We start from the raw sequence: 20835 nt of genomic DNA, 5'->3' as shown, positions 1-20835 counted from the left end.
ACTGCACTCCTAAATAACCAATGGCTTAAAGAAGAAATCAAACAGGAAATCACAACATACCAAAATTGTGGGATCCAACTGAAGAAGAAAGATCTCAAATTAATAACCTGTCCTTCCACCAAAGGCACAGCAAAAAGAAGAGCAAATTAAACCTGAAGCAAGCAAAAAGAAGGAAATAATAAAAATTAGAGTGGAAATTAATGAAATGTAAAGTAGAAAAAAATAAAGAAAATCAGTGAAACCCAAAGCTGTTTTTTTGCAATTTTCTAGTATATTTTGTGTTTTTTTTAAATTTACAATCAATTAATTAACATATAGTGTATTACTAGTTTCAGAAGTAGAGTTTAGTGGTTCGTTTGCATAAAACAACCAGAGCTCATTAGATCAAGTGCTCTTCTTTTTTTTTGTTTGTTTGTTTTATTTATTTTATTTTTTATAAACATATAATATATTTTTATCCCCAGGGGTACAGGTCTGTGAAACACCAGGTTTACACACTTCACAGCGCTCACCATAGCACATACCCTCCCCAATGTCCATAACCCCACACCCTCAACCCCCTCCCCCCAGCAACCCTCAGTTTGTTTTGTGAGATTAAGAGTCACTTATGGTTTGTCTCCCTCCCAATCCCATCTTGTTTCATTTACTCTTCTCCTACCCTCTTAACCCCCCATGTTGCATCTCCTCTCCCTCATATCAGGGAGATCATATGATAGTTGTCTTTCTCCGATTGACTTATTTCGCTAAGCATGATACCCTCTAGTTCCATCCACGTCATCGCAAATGGCAAGATTTCATTTCTTTTGATGGCTGCATAGTATTCCATTGTGTATATATACCACTTCTTCTTTATCCATTCGTCTGTTGACGGACATCTAGGTTCTTTCCATAGTTTGGCTATCGTAGACATTGCTGCTATAAACATTCGGGTGCACGTGCCCCTTCGGATCACTACGTTTGTATCTTTAGGGTAAATACCCAGCAGTGCAATTGCTGGGTCATAGGGTAGTTCTATTTTCAACATTTTGAGGAACCTCCATGCTGTTTTCCAGAGTGGTTGCACCAGCTTGCATTCCCACCAACAGTGTAGGAGGGTTCCCCTTTCTCCGCATCCTCGCCAGCATCTGTCATTTCCTGACTTGTTAATTTTAGCCATTCTGACTGGTGTGAGGTGATATCTCATGGTGGTTTTGATTTGTATTTCCCTGATGCCGAGTGATATGGAGCACTTTTTCATGTGTCTGTTGGCCATCTGGATGTCTTCTTTGCAGAAATATCTGTTCATGTCTTCTGCCCATTTCTTGATTGGATTATTTGTTCTTTGGGTGTTGAGTTTGCTAAGTTCTTTATAGATTTTGGACACTAGCCCTTTATCTGATATGTCGTTTGCAAATATCTTCTCCCATTCTGTCAGTTGTCTTTTGGTTTTGTTAACTGTTTCCTTTGCTGTGCAAAAGCTTTTGATCTTGATGAAATCCCAATAGTTCATTTTTGCCCTTGCTTCCCTTGCCTTTGGCGATGTTCCTAGGAAGATGTGGCTGCGGCTGAGCTCGAAGAGGTTGCTGCCTGGGTTCTCCTCAAGGATTTTGATTGATTCCTTTCTCACATTGAGGTCCTTCATCCACTTTGAGTCTTTTTTCGTGTGTGGTGTAAGCAAATGATCCAATTTCATTTTTCTGCATGTGGCTGTCCAATTTTCCCAACACCATTTATTGAAGAGGCTGTCTTTTTTCCATTGGACATTCTTTCCTGCTTTGTCGAAGATTAGTTGACCATAGAGTTGAGGGTCTATTTCTGGGCTCTCTATTCTGTTCCATTGATCTATGTGTCTGTTTGTGTGCCAGTACCATGCTGTCTTGATGATGACAGCTTTGTAATAGAGCTTGAAGTCCGGAATTGTGATGCCACCGACTTTGGCTTTCTTTTTCAATATTCCTTTGGCTATTCGAGGTCTTTTCTGGTTCCATATAAATTTTAGGATTATTTGTTCCATTTCTTTGAAAAAAGTGGATGGTATTTTGATAGGAATTGCATTAAATGTGTAGATTGCTTTAGGTAGCATAGACATTTTCACAATATTTATTCTTCCAATCCAGGAGCATGGAACATTTTTCCATTTCTTTGTGTCTTCCTCAATTTCTTTCATGAGTACTTTATAGTTTTCTGTGTATAGATTCTTAGCCTCTTTGGTTAGGTTTATTCCTAGGTATCTTATCTTATAGTTTTGGGTGCAATTGTAAATGGGATTGACTCCTTAATTTCTCTTTCTTCTGTCTTGTTGTTGGTGTAGAGAAATGCAACTGATTTCTGTGCATTGATTTTATATCCTGACACTTTACTGAATTCCTGTACAAGTTCTAGCAGTTTTGGAGTGGAGTCTTTTGGGTTTTCCACATATAGTATCATATCATCTGTGAAGAGTGATAGTTTGACTTCTTCTTTGACGATTTGGATGCCTTTAATTTCCTTTTGTTGTCTGATTGCTGAGGCTAGGACTTCTAGTACTATGTTGAATAGCAGTGGTGATAATGGACATCCCTGCCGTGTTCCTGACCTTAGCAGAAAAGCTTTCAGTTTTTCTCCATTGAGAATGATATTTGCGGTGGGTTTTTCATAGATGGCTTTGATGATATTGAGGTATGTGCCCTCTATCCCTACACTTTGAAGAGTTTTGATCAGGAAGGGATGCTGTACTTTGTCAAATGCTTTTTCAGCATCTATGGAGAGTATCATATGGTTCTTGTTCTTTCTTTTATTAATGTGTTGTATCACATTGATTGATTTGCAGATGTTGAACCAACCTTGCAGCCCTGGAATAAATCCCACATGGTCGTGGTGAATAATCCTTTTAATGTACTGTTGGATCCTATTGGCCAGTATTTTGGTGAGAATTTTTCAGTTTTTGTTTTAAAGTCTATTTTGTCTGATATGCGTATAGGTACACCCACTTTCTTTTGGTTTCCATTTGCATGGAATATCTTTTTTTATCCCTTCACTTTCAATCTGTGTGTGTCCTTACTTCTGAAGTGAGTCTCTTTAGGCAGCACTTAGATATGTTTTGTGTTTTTTTCTTAATCCATCCAGCCACTCTAAATCTTTTAATTAGAGAATTTAGTCCATTTACATTCAAATAATTATTTCAAGGTTTTACTGATTGCCATTTTTTAATTGTTTTCTGGCTGTTTTTGTCATTCATCCCTGTTCCTTTCTTCTTGTCTTGCTCTCTTGTCTTGTGGTTTGATGACTTCCATTAGTGTTATGTTTAAATTTTTTCACATTTTCTTTTGTGTATTTAAGCTTTTGCTCAGAATTTACTATAAGTTTCACATATATCATCCTATGTAAATAACATTCTATTTGATAAAAACTTAAATTTCAACACATTCCAAAATCCTACATTTTTGCCCCCTCCCCATGTTTTGTCTTTGATGTCACATTTTACAGATATTTATTTTATCATCCTTTAAGTAATTATTGTAGCTTTAGTTAATTTTACTATTTCTGTCTTCCAGCCTTTACAGTAACTTTCTAAGTGACTGATATATATTTATTATATATTTACCTTTTCAGTAAGATTTTTACTTTCATGTTTTTTTGTCATTAATTTGTGTCATTTTTTTTTCAGCTTAAGGAAATTCCTTAACATTTCTTGTTTTTTTTTTTTTTAAGATTTTATTTATTAATTTGACAGAGAGAGAGAGAAAGAAAGAGTGTGTGTGCACAAGTAGGGGGAGCAGCAGAGGGAAAGGGAGAATTAGGCTCCTCACTGAACAGGGAGCCCAATATGGGGCTCAACTGCAGGACCCTGGGATCATGACTTGAGCCAAAGGCAGATGTTCAACCTACCGAGCCACCCAAGTACCCCTAATTTCTTAGAAGGTTGGTTTAGTAGTGATGAACTCCATTAGCTCTTGCCTGTGTAAAAAAAAATTCTCTATCTCTCTTTCAATTATGAATGATAACATTTCCAGGTAGAGTATTCTTTTTTGGAAATTATTCCTTTCAACACTTTGAATATGTCTTGCCACTACACACTGACCCACAAAGTTTCTGCAGAGAAATCTTCTGACAGCCTTATGGGGCTTCCCTTGTATATAACAATTTGTATATCTCTTGTTGTTTTTAAGATTCTCTTTATCCTTAACTTTTGAGATTTTAATTTTAATGTATCTTGGCATGGATCTCTTTGGGTTCATATTATTTGGAACACTCTGGGCTTTCTGGACCTGGATGTCTGTTTCCTTTCCTAGGTGAGGATGTTTTCAGCCATCATTTCTTCAAATAAATTCTCTGTCCCTTTCTCTCTTTTCTCCTTTTGGTATCCCTACAATGTAAATGTTCTTCTGACCCATGTTGTCATATTGGTCCCTTAAGTTACCTTCATTTTTAAAATTTGTCCTCCTTTTTGATGTTCTGTTTAGATGAGTTCCATTGCTTTGTCTTCCAGCTCACTGGTTGGTTCTTCTGCTTCATCTAGTCTGTTATTGTGTACTTCTAGTGTATTTTTTTTTAGTTCAGTTATTGTATTCTTCAGTTGTATGACTCTGGTACTTACTTTATATTTTCTGTCTCTTTGTTAAAGTTCTCACTGTGTTCATCCACTCTTCTCCTGAGCCCAAGTGTTTCCTTATGACAATTACTTTAAATTTTTTATCAGGTAGATTACTTATCTCAGTACATTAAGGTGTTTTTTTCCCTTTAGAGTTTATCTTGTTCTTTCATTTGGAATATATTTCTCCATTTCTTCATTTTTCCTGAGTTTGTGTTTATTTCTATGTATTAGGCAAAATATCTACCCCTCTTAGTCTTGAAGGACCCTCTTAGCTTTGTGTAGCTGATGAAACTTCTAGTTCAACTTTGCGCTAGTTCTTGTTTTTCTCTCAAATCTTTGTGATTATTTAAACTGCCTGGTTTAGTCTTGAAGAGTCCCTGCTTTTGGAAGTGTGCCAAGACTTGTCAGTGCTCCAAAAGAAGGAATCTCACTTAGCACCTAGTTCAGACTGATTGGAAACCAGAGGCAAGCAGCAGCTTTTAAATTATGGAAACATATACAGTTCTGTCATGCTGTAATTATAATCCCCCTGTCTTCCATACCAGGAAATCTGGAAATTTCATTTGGGAAAGAGTTGCAAAAATCAGGGTTTCAGATATGTTGATAGACTCCTTTCTGGGAGGTCTCATCAAGTGGTAACTAGGCCAAGAGGGTGTGCAAAGATGGAGTCTCTCTACTTACATTTCCTGGGAGCACCTCCTTAGTCCCTAGATGTGTGGCAAACCTGAAGCCTGTCCTTCAGGCTAAGCTCCAGGCTAAGTAAATAGGCTTTTTTCATAGGAAGTATGGGTTGTGTTTCAGTGTGCTCTCTGTGCTGTGCCCTGGGTATAGGGGCCAGCCAGGAACTGTCTTTCTGATTGTTACATTCCCATGGAGCTCAGGAACACCAGTCCCATTGGCCACCAGGACAAGATATTCAAGAAGCATCCACTGTGTGAATTGCATTCACCCTTTGACTTTATCAGGGCAGCTGGGGTGTACAGGGTGTGGGATATGTTTGCGGGCTTCAGAAAGGCAGTGGGAAAATGTCTTGACTGTGTATGCCTTTGCCTTTAGGAGTACATCAGGACAGTGCCTTTTCTGTGTTCATGTGCCAACTTTAAGCTGAGAGTACAAGAATGCCATGATTGCCTTCACTCCCTAGCACAAGCCAGGTAGTAGGAGGAGTGTTGTAATCACCCATGCTCTCCAGCTTCAGTAAAGCAGTGGGATATTGCCTCAACTGCTCACCCCTACCTGCCTTATCAAGGTAGCAGGAGGATTCTGCACCTGAGTTTACCCACCTGTGCTAGCAGGGTAGATGGACAGTGCAAAAAATGGCATCTCCCAGTGCCTCCATCTCGGCGAAGTGCTTCGACTGTCCCCTGCCACTTCAGCAGATGTTTTTAGATAAGCAAATGAATCTTCTTCACATACAGTTTAGGAGCTTTTCAAACTTCTGCTTTTATGATGGGTCTCAGGATGAATGAGCAAACATGTGAGCCCCTTAAAAGAAGAATCTTAGTTTCCTATAGCCCATTGGGTCCTGTGGGCATCAGCCCCATTGGTTTTGATAAACCAAACACTTTGGGAGTTTGTCTCTGGTGCACATCCCAGAGGTTAGGGTGCCTGATGTGGGAGATATGCAGGAGATATACAGGACTGGTGATATCTCTCCCTATTGTGTATCACTATACTAGGGATAGGGTTTTTGGTGAGACTACGTCTCTCTGCCTCTCCTGCCTATTTCAATATGGTCTTTGTATCATGCCTTTTGGTGGAGAAGTAATTCATCTAGCTTTCAGATCTTCTTCTGAGGAAAATGGTCTATCTATATGTAGCTGTATATTTGATGTGTCCATGGGAAAAGGTAAGTTTAGGATCTTCCTAGAGTGCCATCTTGTGGAAGTCTCTCTTTCTTCTTGAGTTAGATTTAGAAGTTTGTATCCTTCTAGGAGTTTTCCTATTTCATTTAAATTATCTAATTTGTTGGCATACAATTGTTCTAGTATTGTTTTATATTCTTTTTTTTTATTTCTGTAAAGTTGATAGTAATGTTCCCTCTTTCACTTCTGATTCTAGTTATTCAAGTCTCTCCTTTTGCTTTGGTAAATTTGGTTAACAGTTTGTCAATTTTATGGACCTTTCCAAAGAACCAGCTTTAGTAAAACCTCTCTGCAGTGTAGGGATAGAGGGGATATACCTCAATATGATAAAAGTCATATATGAAAAATTCATGGCAAATATCATCCTCAAGGGAAAAACTGAGAGCTTTTCCTCCCAAGGTCAGGAACATGCAAAGATGTCCACTCTCACCACTGTTGTTCAACACAGTACTGGAAATCTTAGCCTCAGCAATCAGACAACAAAAAGAAATAAAAGGCATCCAAATTGGCAAAAAAGTCAAACTCTCACTCTTCGCACATGACATGATAATCTATGTTGAAAACCCAAAGGACTGCACCAAAAATTGCTAGAACAAGAATTCAGCAAAGTAGCAGGATATAAAATCAATGCACAGAAGTCAGTTGCGTTTCTATACACTAACAATGAGAGAGAAGAAGAGAAATCAAGGAATCAATCCCATTTACAATTGCACCCAAAACCATAAGATACCTAGGAATGAACCTAACCAAAGAGGTAAGGGATCTGTACTCTGAAAACTGTAGAACACTTATGAAAGAAATTAAGGAAGACGCAAAGAAATGGAAAAACATTCCATGCTAATGGATTGGCAGAATAAATATTGTTAAAATTCTATGCCACCTAGAGCAATCTACACATTCAATGCAATCCCTATCAAAATACCATCATTTTTCACAGAGCTGCAACAAACAATCCCAAAATTTGTATGGAACCAGAAAAGACCCCAAATAGCCAAGGAAATGTTGAAAAGAAAGGCAAAGTGGGAAGCATCATAATTCCAGCTCTAAGCTGTATTACAAAGCTGTAATCATCAAGACAGTATGATACTGGCACAAAACAGACACATAGATCAATGGAACAGAATAGAGAACCCTGAATGGACCCTCAAATCTATGGTCAACTAATCTTTGACAAAGCCAGAAAGGACAACCAGTGGAAAAAAGACAGTCTCTTCCAAAAATGGTGTTAGGAAAATTGGGCAGCCACATGCAGAATAGTGAAACTGGACCACTTTTTTACATCATACACAAAAATAAACTCAAAATGGATGAAAGACCTAAATGTGAAACAGAAATCCATCAGCATTCTAGAGGAGAACATAGGCAACAACCTCTTTGACCTCAGCTGCAGCACTACTTGCTAGACATGTCTCCAGAGGCAAGGGAAAAAAAGTAAAAATGAACTATTGGGACTTCATCAAGATAAAAAGCTTCTGCACAGCAAAGGAAAAAATCAACAAAACTAAAAGACATTTTAGTTGGGAGAAGATATTTTCAAATTTTTTATCAGATAAGGGGCTAGTATCCAAAACCTATAAAGGACTCATCAAACTCAACACCCAAAAAAAAAAACAAAAAATTCAGCCAAGAAATGGGAAGTAGACATGAGTAGACATTTCTCCAAAGAAGACATACAAACGACCTACAGATACATGAAAAAAATGCTCAACATTATTTGGCATCAGGGAAATACAAATCAAAACCTCAATAAGATGCCACCTCATGCCAGTCAGAATGGCTAAAATTAATAAGTCAGGAAACAACAAATGTTGGTGAGGATGCAGAGAAAGGAGAAACCTCTTACACTCTTAGTGGGAATGCAAACTGGTATTGCCACTCTGGAGAACAGCATGAAGTTCCCTCAAATAGTTAAAAATAGAGCTACCCTATGACCCAACAATTGCACTACTAGATATTTATCCAAAGGATACAAACATAGCAATTCAAAGGGGCACATGCATTCCAATGTTTGTATTAGCAATGTCCATAATAGCCAAAATATGGAAAGAGGCCAGATGTCCATTGACAGATGAAAAGATAAAGAAAATGTCAGGGTGTGGTGCATAAACAATGAATCTTGGAACACTGAAAAAATAAAATTAAATTAAAAAACATGTGATACACACACACACATATGTGTGTGTGTGTATATACACACAATGGAATATTACTAAGGCATCAAAAAGAATGAAATCTCACCATTTGCAATGATGTGGATAGAACTAGAGGGTATTATGCTAAGCAAAATAAGTCAACCAGAGAAAGACAAATATATGATTTCACTCATTATTAGAATTTAAGAAACAAAACAGATGAACATAGGAAAAGGGAGGGAAAAATAAAGTAAGATGAAATCAGAGAGGAAGACAAACCATAAGAGACACTTAAGTATAAGGGGAGGGGAGTGGGTGGGGGGATGGGGAAACTGGGTTATGGACATTAACAACAGCACTTGAAATTTGACAATCTGGAAGAAATGGATGCATTCCTAGAGACATATAAACTACCACAACTGAACCAGGAAGAAATAGAAAGCCAGAACAGACCCATAACCAGTAAGGAGATTGAAACAGTCATCAAAAATCTCCAAACAAACAAAAGCCCAGGGCCAGACGGCTTCCCGGGGTAATTCTACCAAACATTTAAAGAAGAACTAATTCCTATTCTCCTGAAACTGTTCCAAAAAATAGAAATGGAAGGAATACTTCCAAACTCATTTTATGAGGCCAGCATCAACTTGATCCCAAAACCAGACAAGGATCCCATCAAAAAAGAGAACTAAGACCAATATCCTTGATGAACACAGATGTGAAAATTCTCACCAAAATACTGGCCAATAGGATCCAACAGTACATTAAAAGGATTATTCACCACGACCATGTGGGATTTATTCCAGGGCTGCAAGGTTGGTTCAACATCTGCAAATCAATCAATGTGATACAACACATTAATAAAAGAAAGAACAAGAACCATATGATACTCTCCATAGATGCTGAAAAAGCATTTGACAAAGTACAGCATCCCTTCCTGATCAAAACTCTTCAAAGTGTAGGGATAGAGGGCACATACCTCAATATCATCAAAGCCATCTATGAAAAACCCACCGCAAATATCATTCTCAATGGAGAAAAACTGAAAGCTTTTCTGCTAAGGTCAGGAACACGGCAGGGATGTCCATTATCACCACTGCTATTCAACATAGTACTAGAAGTCCTAGCCTCAGCAATCAGACAACAAAAGGAAATTAAAGGCATCCAAATCGTCAAAGAAGAAGTCAAACTATCACTCTTCACAGATGATATGATACTATATGTGGAAAACCCAAAAGACTCCACTCCAAAACTGCTAGAACTTGTACAGGAATTCAGTAAAGTGTCAGGATATAAAATCAATGCACAGAAATCAGTTGCATTTCTCTACACCAACAACAAGACAGAAGAAAGAGAAATTAAGGAGTCAATCCCATTTACAATTGCACCCAAAACTATAAGATAAGATACCTAGGAATAAACCTAACCAAAGAGGCTAAGAATCTATACACAGAAAACTATAAAGTACTCATGAAAGAAATTGAGGAAGACACAAAGAAATGGAAAAATGTTCCATGCTCCTGGATTGGAAGAATAAATATTGTGAAAATGTCTATGCTACCTAAAGCAATCTACACATTTAATGCAATTCCTATCAAAATACCATCCACTTTTTTCAAAGAAATGGAACAAATAATCCTAAAATTTATATGGAACCAGAAAAGACCTCGAATAGCCAAAGGAATATTGAAAAAGAAAGCCAAAGTCGGTGGCATCACAATTCCGGACTTCAAGCTCTATTACAAAGCTGTCATCATCAAGACAGCATGGTACTGGCACACAAACAGACACATAGATCAATGGAACAGAATAGAGAGCCCAGAAATAGACCCTCAACTCTATGGTCAACTAATCTTCGACAAAGCAGGAAAGAATGTCCAATGGAAAAAAGACAGCCTCTTCAATAAATGGTGTTGGGAAAATTGGACAGCCACATGCAGAAAAATGAAATTGGATCATTTGCTTACACCACACACGAAAAAAGACTCAAAGTGGATGAAGGACCTCAATGTGAGAAAGGAATCAATCAAAATCCTTGAGGAGAACCCAGGCAGCAACCTCTTCGAGCTCAGCCGCAGCCACATCTTCCTAGGAACATCGCCAAAGGCAAGGGAAGCAAGGGCAAAAATGAACTATTGGGATTTCATCAAGATCAAAAGCTTTTGCACAGCAAAGGAAACAGTTAACAAAACCAAAAGACAACTGACAGAATGGGAGAAGATATTTGCAAACGACATATCAGATAAAGGGCTAGTGTCCAAAATCTATAAAGAACTTAGCAAACTCAACACCCAAAGAACAAATAATCCAATCAAGAAATGGGCAGAAGACATGAACAGATATTTCTGCAAAGAAGACATCCAGATGGCCAACAGACACATGAAAAAGTGCTCCATATCACTCGGCATCAGGGAAATACAAATCAAAACCACCATGAGATATCACCTCACACCAGTCAGAATGGCTAAAATTAACAAGTCAGGAAATGACAGATGCTGGCGAGGATGCGGAGAAAGGGGAACCCTCCTACACTGTTGGTGGGAATGCAAGCTGGTGCAACCACTCTGGAAAACAGCATGGAGGTTCCTCAAAATGTTGAAAATAGAACTACCCTATGACCCAGCAATTGCACTGCTGGGTATTTACCCTAAAGATACAAACGTAGTGATCCGAAGGGGCACGTGCACCCGAATGTTTATAGCAGCAATGTCTACGATAGCCAAACTATGGAAAGAACCTAGATGTCCGTCAACAGACGAATGGATAAAGAAGAAGTGGTATATATACACAATGGAATACTATGCAGCCATCAAAAGAAATGAAATCTTGCCATTTGCGATGACGTGGATGGAACTAGAGGGTATCATGCTTAGCGAAATAAGTCAATCGGAGAAAGACAACTATCATATGATCTCCCTGATATGAGGGAGAGGAGATGCAACATGGGGGGTTAAGAGGGTAGGAGAAGAGTAAATGAAACAAGATGGGATTGGGAGGGAGACAAACCATAAGTGACTCTTAATCTCACAAAACAAACTGAGGGTTGCTGGGGGGAGGGGGTTGAGGGTGTGGGGTTATGGACATTGGGGAGGGTATGTGCTATGGTGAGCGCTGTGAAGTGTGTAAACCTGGTGTTTCACAGACCTGTACCCCTGGGGATAAAAATATATTATATGTTTATTAAAAATTTTAAAAAGAATAAAAAAGAAAACCCAAAACTGTAACAAGCTGAAGGAGGGAAGATGGTGGAAGAGTAGGGGAACCTCATTTCATCTGGTCCTTTGAATTGAGCTAGATATCTATCAAATCATTCTGAACCCCTATGAATTCAATCTGAGATATAAGAAAGGAATTTCTATAATTCTACAAATAGAAAAGTGACTACTTTTCACATGGTAGGAGTTGAGGAGAAGTGAATCTGAGGGGATGTATTGGAAGATAAACCCCAGGTGAGGAGGGATCTGCTGTTAACCTGCTACCAGAAAGTGATATAACACTGGAGCACAAAATCAAAACTTTCAAAAGTCTGCTTCAGTGAGGGATGTCCCTGCCTGAAAGTGCTCAGGGATATGAAGTGGGGCAGAATCCCAAGTGGTACAGTGTGGTCTCAGGATCCCTGGTGTCAGAGAAAGAACAGGGGTGCCTGAGTGAGTCAGAGTTCCCAAGCATTGGAGTGGGGACACCAGCTATAATCAGCAAGGCTGGGTGTGGGATCTCAGCTTGGTGTTGCCATAAACTGTGAACCATGACATGATCAGGTAACCACTCTCCAAGCTGTGGCCCAGCAAACAGCATCACTGTGGCAAGACCTTCCTCTTTCCTTTGGGAGGAGTGGTGTGGGTGTACACACAATCAGGGAACCACTCACTGAGCAAGATCTAACAATTATAAATATTTATGCTCCTAACTTGGGATCAGTCAAATATATAAACCAATTAAAAACAGTACTAAAGAAACACATTGGGGACGCCTGGGTGGCTCAGTTGGTTAAGCAGCTGCCTTCGGCTCAGGTCATGATCCCAGCGTCCTGGGATCGAGTCCCATATCGGGCTCCTTGCTCATCAGGGAGCCTGCTTCTCCCTCTGCCTCTGCCTGCCATTCTGTCTGCCTGTGCTTGCTCTCTCTCCCTCTCTCTCTCTGACAAATAAATAAATAAAATCTTAAAAAAAAAACCACATTGATAATAATACAATAATAGTAGGGGACTTTATATCCAACTCAGAGCAATGGACAGACCATCTGAGCAGATTAACAAGGAAATAAAGGCTTAATAAGGAAATAATGACACATTGAACCAGATAGACTTCATAGATATATACAGAGAATTCCATCTTAAAGCAACAGAATACACATTTTTCTCAAGTGCACATGGAACATTCTCCAAAATAGATCACAGGTGGGTCACAAATCAGGTATCAACCAGTACAAAAGATTGGGATTATTCCCTGTATATTTTCAAGCCATAATACTTTGAAACTTGAGCTCAATAAGAAGAGGAAATTTGGAAGGAACTCCAACACTTGGAGGTTAAAGAGCATCCTATTAAAGAACAAATGGGTCAACCGGGAAATTAAAGAAGAATTTTAAAAATTCATGGAAACTAATGAGAATGAAAACACAACTGTTCAAAACCTTTAGGATGCAGCAAAGTTTGTCCTAAGAGGCCTTTTTCAAGAAACAAGAAAAGTATCAAATACACATCTGAACCATACACCTAAAGGAGCTGGAGAGAAAACAGTAAATAATGCCTAAAACAAGCAGGAGACAAGAAATAATAAAGATCAGTGCAGAAATCAATGAAATAGACACCAAAAGAACAGTAGAACAGATCAATGAATCAAACAGCTGTTTTTTTTTAAATTTTTTGGTATTTTTTTAAAATAATAACAGAACAGCAGGGATGCTCATAAACAGTTTTCTAAATGTTAATCTTCCTGAGGGATATATTCTGAGGTGTCTCCACTTCACAAATTCTCTATAAGATTCTGATCCCATACATTCCCAGAGAATTTCTGTATTAGTTTTCTCTGTTTTTCTTTTTTAAAATTTGTTTTCTTTCTTTTCAGTGTTCTAGAAATCATTGTTTATGTACCACAACCAGTGCTCCATGCAATACATGCTCTCCATAATACCCACCACCAGGCTCACCCAACCTCCCACCTCCTGCCCCTCCAAAACCATCAGATTGTTTTTCAGAGTCCACAGTCTCTCATGGTTTATCTTCCCTTCCAATTTCTCCCAACTCCCTGTTCCTCTCCATCTCCCCATGTCCTCCGTGTTATTTCTTATGCTCCACAAATAAGTGAAACCATATGATAATTGACTCTCTATGCTTGACTTATTTCACTCAGCATAATCTCTTCCATGGCTGACCATGTTGATACAAATGTTGGGTATTCATCCTTTCTGATAGAGGCATAATATTCCTTTGTATATATGGACCATATCTTCTTTATTCATTTGTCTGCTGAAGAGCATCTTGGTTCTTTCCACAGTTTGGCGACTGTGGCCATTGCTGCTATGAACATTGGGGTACAGATGGTCCTTCTTTTCACTATGTCTGTATCTTTGGGGTAAATACCCAGTAGTGCAGTTGCAGGGTCATAGGATAGCTCTATTTTTAATTTCTTGAGGAATTTCCACACTGTTTTCCAAAGTGGCTGCACCAACTTGCATTCCCACCAACAGTGTAAGAGGGTTCCCCTTTCTCCATATACTCTCCAACACATTTTGTTTACTGTCTTGTTAATTTTGGCCATTCTAACTTGTGTAAAGTGGTATCTCAATGTGGTTTTGATTTGAATTTCCCTGATGGCTAGTGATGATGAACATTTTTTCACGTGTCTGTTAGCCATTTGTATGTCTTCATTGGAGAAGTATCTATTCAGGTCTTTTGTCCATTTTTTGACATGATTATCTGTTTTGTGTGTGTTGAGTTTGAGGAGTTCTTTATAGATCCTGGGTATCAGCCCTTTGTCTGTATTGTCATTTGCAAATATCTTCTCCCATTCCGTGGGTTGCCTTTTTGTTTTGTTGACTGTTTCCTTTGCTGTGCAGAAGCTTTTGATCTTAATGAAGTCCTAAAAATTCATTTTCGCTTTAGTTTCCTTTGCCTTTGGAGACATATCTTGAAAGAAGTTGCTGTGGCTGATGAAGTCCTAGCAACAGCAATCAGACAACAAAGAGAAATAAAAGGTATTCAAATTGACAATGAAGAAGTCAAACTTTCTCTCTTTACAGATGACATCATACTTTATATGGAAAACCCAAAAGATTCCACCCTCAAACTACTAGAACTCATTCAGCAATTCACTAATGTGGCAGGATACAAAATCATTGTACAGAAATCAGTTGCTTTCTTATACACTAATGATGAAAATACAGAAAGGGAAATTAGAGAATCAATTCCATTTACTATAGCACCAAGAACCATAAGATACGTGGGAATAAACCTAACCAAAGAGGTAAAGGATCTGTACTCGAGGAACTACAGAACACTCATGAAAGAGATTGAAGAAGACACAAAGACACAAAAAGATGGAAGACCATTCCATGCTCTTGGATTGGAAGAATAAACATTGTTAAAATGTCTATACTGCCTAGAGCAATCTATACTTTCAATGCCATTCTGATCAAAATTCCACTGGCAATTTCAAAGAGCTGGAACAAATAATCCTAAAATTTGTATGGAATCAGAAAAGACCCCGAATTGCTAAGGAAATGTTGAAAAAGAAAAACAGAACTGGGGGCATCATGTTGCCTGATTTTAAGCTTTACTACAAAGCTGTGATCACCAAGACAGCATGGTACTGGCACAAAAACAGACACATAGATCAGTGGAACAGAGTAGAGAGCAGAGATATGGACCCTCGACTCTATGGTCAAATAATCTTCAACAAAGCAGGAAAAAATATCCAGTGGAAAAAAGACAGTCTCTTCAATAAATGGTGCTGGGCAAATTGGACAGCTATGTTTAGAAGAATGAAACTCGACCATTCTCTCACACCATACACAAAGATAAACTCAAAATGGATAAAAGACCTCAACATGAGGCAGGAATCCACCAGAATCCTAGAAGATCTGGTTTTTTGAAAGAATCACTAAGACCTATAAACCCCAAGCAGACTTATCAGAAAGAAGACAGAAAGGACACAAATAAAATCATGAATGAAAAAGGAGAGATCACAACCAATACCAAGAAATGCAAACAATTATAAGAGCATATTATGAGCAACTATATGTCAACAAATTAGGCAATTTGGAAGAAATGGATGCATTCCTAGAGAGGTATAAACTACCAAAACTGAAACAGGAAGAAATAGAAAACTTGAACAGACCCATAACAAGCAAGGAAATTGAAGCAGTAATCAAAACTCTCCCAATAAACAAGAGTCCGGGGTCAGATGGCTTCCCAGGGGAATTCTACCAAACATTTAAAGAACTAGAGTGGTGCAGCCACTATGGAAAACAGAACTGAAGTTTCTCAAAAGATTAGAAACTACCTTGTGATCCAGAAACCCCATTATTGGGTATCTGTCCAAAGAAAACAAAAACACTAATCAAAAAGATACATTTGCCCCATGTTCATTTCAGCATTATTTACAATAGCCAAGATATGGAAACAAACTAAGTGTCCATCAATGAATGAATGGATAAAGAAGGTGGGTTATACACACACACACACACACACACACACACACAGAGGAATGCTAGTCAACCATAAAAAGTAAACTATTGTCATTTGTGACAACATGGATGAAACTTGAAGGTATTACGCTAATGAAGTAAGTCAAACAGAAAGACAATTACCACATGGCTTTACAGATATGTGGTGTCTAAAAAGCAAAACAAACAGAACCCAGACTCATACATGGTCTGTGATTTACAGATATGTGGTGTCTAAAAAGCAAAACAAACAGAACCCAGACTCATACATGGTGTGATTAGGTCAGGGCCACCTAGATAATTTTCTCATGTTAAAGTCAACTGATTTAAGACTCTAATTCTATCTACAGATGGCTACAGGGAATAGACTAGTATTTGACTGAGAGGAGCAGGATTGGGAGGAATGGGTGAAAGGGATCAATAAGTAACGTTTCCAGTTATAAAATAAATAAGCCATGGGGAGTATAGTTAATAATATTATATTAACCTTGTGTGGTAACGGTTAGTAAGTAGATTTAATGTAGTGATCATTTTGCCATATATGCAAGTGTCAAGTTAGTATGTTATTCATTTGAAACTAATATAACATTGTATGTCATTTATATGTCCACAAAAAAGAAGAAATAGATTATACAACTAGAGTTATAACAGGGAAGAGATTGCATTAGTCATAAAAAATACCCACAAATAAAAGCCCAGGGGCAGATGGCTTCACTGCTGAATTCTACAAACATTCACAAAAGAATTATTACCAAATCTTCACAATAAGAGAAGTCAGAGATTAGTAAATTCTGTGAGATTTAGCCCATTTCTTTTTGTATTTTGTAGCAAAGTTAATTCCTTGGTTGAATATGATTTTGGTGATTTTGTGTGTGGCACTATTCAGGTGACTAAGACATGCTTATGCTGACAGAAGTGTTTGGACAGTAATGGCAATTCCTTATCTGATATGCATGTCTATTACTATAAGAAAAAATATTTTTACTCCTCTGGGAAAGAAGGGCTCCAGTAATCAGTTTACCACTTGGCAGCTAGTTGGTTGCACCAGGAAATGTTGCCAAATATATGGGTCAGCATTGTCCCCTGCTGTCGGAGTTTTGGACATCTGGTAATAGGTAGTAGCCAGGTCAGCCTTTGTAATAGGAAGGCAATGTTTTGGATCCCAGTCATAGTATCTAACTTGGTTACCATTACACTTAATGTATGGACCCATGGAGTTTCAGATGGAGAGGAATATCTTCAGGAACTGTACTTAGTGGATAATGCTTAGGATCCTCATACACATCTGGTTTAGATGATTTAGATGATGAGATTTTGACTTTTGAGCTAATGCTGTAATGAGATGGAGTTCTTGTGAACCTTGGGGGAAGGTGAATATGTTAACCTTGGGAGGTGAATATGTTTTGCATTTGGGAAGGAAATGAATCTTCAGGAATCAGAAGGTGGACTGTGGAGCAGAATTTTAAGATTGCCTACCACATTGCCAACTGGCATTACATACATACCTTCTTCCAGTTATTTAATCAAACACTAATCCACGTGTTTCTGTGAAGCCATCTGTAGATAGAATTAGAGTCTTAAATCAGTTGACTTTAACATGAGAAAATTATCTAGGTGGCCCTGACCTAATCACACCATCCACCCTGCTTTTTTTTAGAGAGGGAGAGAGGGAAGGGGAGGGAGAGAGAAAATCTTGAGCAGTCTTCATGCCCAGTGCAGAGAGCAATGCTAGACTTAATCTCACAATCCTGAGATCATGACCTGAGCCAAAATCAAGGGTCATATGATTCCACCCAGGCACCCCACATTATCCCTTTAAATAGTGGTCTACAGTCAGGTACAGAGAAGTCAGAGATTAGAAGCAAGAGAAAGAGTCAATGCACTATTGCTGGCTTGAAAATGGAATGAGCCTTGTGGTAAAGAATGCAAGATATTATAAGCTGAAAAGAGCTCAGCTGATAGCCAGTAAAAAATATGCAGTACCACAGTCCTACAGCTGCAAGGAACTGAATTCTGAAAACACCTTGATGTCAGCCTTGTGAGACCCTGAACAGAAAGCATAATCATGCAGTGCAAGACCTCTGGTCTACAGATGTGTGAACTAATAAATGAATGTTTGGTTAACCTCAGTGTGTGGTAATTTGTTGTGCAATAGTAAATTATTATATCATGGGACACAAAATCTGCACTGTTAATAATTTTCCAATTTAATTCTTTCCAAAATCCTTGATCAACCTTTTCATCATTGCATATGGGTCAGAATAGATCCATACCTACATCTATGAAGAGTTGTATACAAAGACCCATACTGGGCGCCTGGGTGGCTCAGTGGGTTAAGCCGCTGCCTTCGGCTCAGGTCATGATCTCAGAGTCCTGGGATCGAGCCCCGCATCGGGCTCTCTGCTCAGCAGGGAGCCTGCTTCCTCCTCTCTCTCTGCCTGCCTCTCTGCCTGCTTGTGATCTCTCTGTCAAATAAATAAATAAAATCTTAAAAAAAAAAGTTCAAAGACCCATATTAACCACATAGCATTCTACTTACTGGCAGCATGTTTCTTTTTTTTTTTTTTTTTTTTTTTTTTGACAGACAGAGATCACAGATAGGCAGAGAGGCAGGCAGAGAGAGGAAGGGAAGCAAGCCCCCCATTGAGCAGAGAGCCCAATGTGGGGCTTGATCCCAGGACCCCGGGATCATGACCCGAATGAAAGGCAGAGGCTTTAACCCACTGAGCCACCCAGGCGCCCCTGGCAGCATGTTTCTTGCCCAGTGTTTTTCCAAGTCATTCCTTAGACATCCATTTACATCTATTGTCAACATACCAAGAAGATACATTGACAAACTTGATGATTGTTTTACCTTTCTTCTAACTGGTTATGAGGCCATACATAATGGTGGAGAGATAGAGACAATGAAATAGCAGGAATAAGTATGACGTAATTTACTTGTGCCACTTTGATGTACCCAAGTCCAGTTTTTTAATCCATTTGCCAGTACTCACACAAAACTTTACTATTTAACAGAGTAAATAGAAATAAGCTCATAATGGGTGTCTCATTCATACAGAAATTTAAATACTTCATGGCCAAGTGTTAAGTCTCTACCAGGGTTTTGTAGCAAGCCCAAGTGAGCACCTTCTCAAATGGATACTAACTGCTGAAAGAAGAGGGCATGGTTTGTTCAAAAACCCTAGGAGTATGTTTTTTAATTCTATTATTGGGGATTTTTAAGGTTACATAGACTCTGTATAGCAAGGATATAATAAAATTGGGTCTTCAGGGTCATGAGACTGAAGTGTCAGAGAAACTAGCACTATAGCCCGGACCTGCTGTAGTACTTTTCCTTTCCCTGGGTATCACTTAAAATTGGAAACCATATGGAGTCCAACCACAAAGCCAGTATGATATACATTGTCTCTAAAATCTAAGGTCCTGATTCCCACAGGCTAACCGGAGAAAGATCACCTGCAGGTAAATCAACTGTTATCCCTACATGGCAGCTCCTTATCCTGGCTTCCCACCCTGGCAAGCATACTGTTCCTTTATGACACTGTGCTCCTGTGACATACAGTCTTCCACTGGAACTTTTTACAGCACAGATATCACAGTTGTTTAGTTTCACTTTACAGAGCCTGTCTTCCTGGGGTTGAGAAGTTCCACTCCAGCCAAGGAGTTCTCCTTGGTGCTGGTAAAACCTGTTAGACAATTAAAATTATTTTCCCAAAGTTAATTATGTAGATAAGGGCTAAAATTTGGGAACAACTTAAGGTTCCCAAATTAGTCCTTATTATTTATGCTTTTATTAAATACCTACTATTTGTCGGGTACTGTGTTGGGCACTAGATATACAAATATAAAATGGACTGGATATGTTTTGAGATGCAAAGAATCCAATAAAGTGTTTCTCAGTTTTTTAAAACCACAGCCCACAGTGAGAAATATATTTTTGTATCACAACTTATGTTACACACACACACACACACACAAACATCTGAAATACAAATGTCATATAATATTCACCATACCTGCAATGTGATATTTTCTATTTGCCTTTATTTTATCTTATTTCCTTAACAATTTGCAAGTCTTGATCCACTGAATTAATTTCAAGACCTATTAATTCATGGGAGAGTGTGTATCTTATATGGTACATATATTTATATTTTCAGGTACATATTTGATGGGAAGGTGGGAGTGGAGAACCTGAAAAGAGTCTCCATCTAAGCCACTTGTTCTCAAACTTAAATGTGCACAGGAATCATCTGAGAATCTTGTTAAAATGATCCTAACTCAGTAGTTCTGAGGTAGGGCCTGAGATTCTGCATTTCTAATTAACTCTCAAGTGATACTGATGAGCTGCTCCATGCACCACATGTTCACTAATAAAGATCTAAAAATCAGATATGTTTAAGTGTTGACTGAACTGCTAAAGTGGGGTCTGACAAGTTTCCTGGGAGAGAACTCCACCTAGGAGAGAGTTTGCAGATATTAACCTATAAGAATAGTGCAACTTAAAAAAAAAGATTTTATTTATTTATTTATTTGAGGGAGAAAGAGCATAAGTTGGGGGAGAGGCAGAGGGACAAACAGACTTCCCACTGAGCCCTGAACTCAACATGGGTTTCTATTC

This window comes from Lutra lutra, chromosome X (genome assembly GCF_902655055.1).
Source record: "Lutra lutra chromosome X, mLutLut1.2, whole genome shotgun sequence".
Classification (NCBI taxonomy): Eukaryota; Metazoa; Chordata; class Mammalia; order Carnivora; family Mustelidae; genus Lutra; species Lutra lutra.
Note: the sequence above shows the minus strand (reverse complement) of the source record.